The sequence below is a fragment of the Pinus tabuliformis genome, chromosome 7, assembly GCF_031772625.1.
Source record: "Pinus tabuliformis cultivar Carrire ecotype Pingquan chromosome 7, CPIR1, whole genome shotgun sequence".
NCBI classification, from domain to species: domain Eukaryota; kingdom Viridiplantae; phylum Streptophyta; class Pinopsida; order Pinales; family Pinaceae; genus Pinus; species Pinus tabuliformis.
In genome coordinates, this window is record NC_142293.1 from 844,647,184 (window position 1) to 844,649,649 (window position 2,466).

Consider the following 2,466-nt stretch of genomic DNA (forward strand, 5'->3'; position numbering starts at 1 on the left):
CATACCAAGATAGACTATAAACCAACAAATGGAGGTCGAGGGCAAGCACTCACCTCCACTCTTATTTACTCCTTTAGACTCCAAATCCATCATAGGAACTGCCATTTAAAGACATCAAATCCACTTGTAACCCTCGATGCTTCTTCAAGTTGACGCCTGCGACGACCTGTGAACCTTAAATGATCGATACTTTTGGGAGTGGTGGGCACAACCTCCTATGAACCCGTCACATTAGCAATAACACCCCCATCGGGGAACATTTGGTTTAATATTGATGGAGATGGGTTTGAGCTTTAAAATCGAGACATACATATAATCAATTTTTTGGATGACATTTTCAATAGGAATAATTGATTTGGGACAATTTTGATAATAAAATATGTTTAAGATTAATTTATTGAATATATATTTTACATAAATTTGATTGGATTTTAAACATAACTTTTCAAAATTAAAATACACATGAAATTAATTTATTGAAAATATAAAAAATAATATATTAATTTATTAAAAAATATATAATTAAAACAATTAATAAAAAGGAATATAATATCATGTATGTTTCCAACTATAATTATGAGTGATTTTTTTATTTTTTATTTTTTATTTTTTAAATCGGTACAAAATTTCCATTAATCAAAATATTTTACAATGAGTACATGGTTATTAGAAGGATTGATCCGGGAGTGCAAAAAGTCTCTCTCTCTCTCTCTCTCTCTCTCTCTCTCTATATATATATATATATATATATATATATATATATATATATATATATATATATCATGAAAGCTCCTCACATGAAAGAAAAATTACCTTAACCATGCTTTGTCACTTGCTTATAAGACATTGCTTACATAGTTACTAAGACTGTTGCCAAAGAAGGTATTGAAATTTTGAGTACAAATGAAAAAATTACAAAGGAAAACAAAATAACATAGGAAGTTCCATCCCAAGTATAAAGGCAAAAGCCCAAGGAAAGCCGACCATGAGTTTGCAGTCTTGATGTTATGTTATCCGCCAAAACACTAGTGCACAATGGACACTTAAAGGAGCTGTAAAAAAATGACATTTACTGCTAAGATAACATTTTTAGTCAGAGATAACCACCAAAGAAAGGGGAGCTCCATTAGCTGGTGGAGTAATGTTAGGAGATGAAGCAATGTTGACCAGTTGAACATCAATCATTGCGGGAGTTTCAGTGGTGTTCTCAAAGTCAGAATTAAAATCAGACACAATGCACTTCTCCACCCTTTGCAGACATATGAGAGTGTCATCCTGATAATAATGAATGCTCTTCTCTATTGAGGTGGCATAGTCGCTTGAAGAAATGCACGACTAACATAAAGCATACTGACTCTAATACTACGGTGAGGACTTAAACCTAGACTAACAAAACAATAAGATGAGTGAAAAGGTGAAGAACTCCCACAAAGAACCATGTCATCCGCAAAACCCACTGAGCACAGTACTGGACAATACCAAACCCAACTGAAAAACTTGCGATACACAAACTCAAACGGAGTGAAGGTTGCCACCAAATAGAAAAATAGACCGACTCGGGATTGCAATGACCCTTGGTAGGCGGCAAGTGCTCGTGACATGAAGGGAATGCGAGAAACAACAATGGGATTTAGAGTATACAAATTAAGGATGTTATGAAACCAATATGCCCTAACCCAGTAACAACCTTTAAAGACAAGAAGAATTGGCACATAAGACACTATTCGAGCATCATTGCCTACAAACCATATTTTGTGACCATATTGAAAGAGAGAAAATGAGTGGGGAAAATTTGACAGAAACACACAACCCACAACACAACATGGCAAAGAGTTATCCTATGTAAACAAAACTCACTACCAAACTATAAAAATGTGAAAATTAGTCACTATATATAAGCACTATAATTCTAACAAAATCATAATCAACTATAATCAACTATAGTTTTCCATTATCAAGTATAAATTAGTGGATGTATCAAAAATAAATGATTCGATGAATTCTTTATCGTAAAGAAAACTAAAATTATTTAGAAAAAATAATTTTGAATACTACGTATGAAATCATGACCTTTCTCTTGAGAAAATGGAAAATGTTATGACCTCTTTCTTGATAAAAAGGAAAAAGCTTTCCCACTAGCCTTTAAATGATTATATAGAACCATATATATTCATATCAACTTTCCTTTTATTAAAAGTACATTTTAATTAAATCCACATCCACATTGAAATGTGTGCAAAAGTTAATTATTGAGAAAGGGGGTTAAAAATAGCCAAAGGAAGATTGCTTGAATAATTGTGTATTATCCTCTCACCCATGTATCATTTCACCTTAAGGTTTGAGATTAATTAAGTTATCTTTCACTCATATTCTCATCAATCAAATCGCACCATTTTCCCTTAAATTTGATTTATGTTCTCTTTAATATAATTAAATAATTATTTATAGAATTTTGAATTTTAAAAT